The sequence below is a fragment of the Etheostoma spectabile genome, chromosome 5, assembly GCF_008692095.1.
Source record: "Etheostoma spectabile isolate EspeVRDwgs_2016 chromosome 5, UIUC_Espe_1.0, whole genome shotgun sequence".
NCBI classification, from domain to species: Eukaryota; Metazoa; Chordata; class Actinopteri; order Perciformes; family Percidae; genus Etheostoma; species Etheostoma spectabile.
Genome location: NC_045737.1, coordinates 12,903,350 through 12,903,784, shown reverse-complemented (window position 1 = coordinate 12,903,784; position 435 = coordinate 12,903,350).

Below are 435 nucleotides of genomic sequence, written 5' to 3'. Positions count from 1 at the left end.
TATGTGGTCTAGTGTGGTCTGGACCTACTCTATCTGTAAAGTGTCCCGAGTTAACTCTTGTCATGAATTGATATTATAAATAAAATTGAACTGAATTGAATTGAATTGAATATTGAATGTCATTCGCCCTTCTCTCTCCACTTTCATGTATTCAGCTGTCCTATAAGAAAAAGACCCAAAATGTCCCAAAAATTATCTAAACAAAAACTGACTGACTAAGGTGTAATTTGAATTCTACTGCACATGTTTAGCTCTTAAAAAAAGGATTTCAATGTTTGAAAAACCCAGAAGACACAAACTAGGGTTAACCCTTGTGTTGTCTTCCCGGCAAAGTGAAAATCAACACTTTTTTTCAATGCTTGTCGCTTTTTTTAAAAATGTTTTCAACACTACATAACGTTAACTTATTAACTTTAGTTTTACAGTTATTTTTGG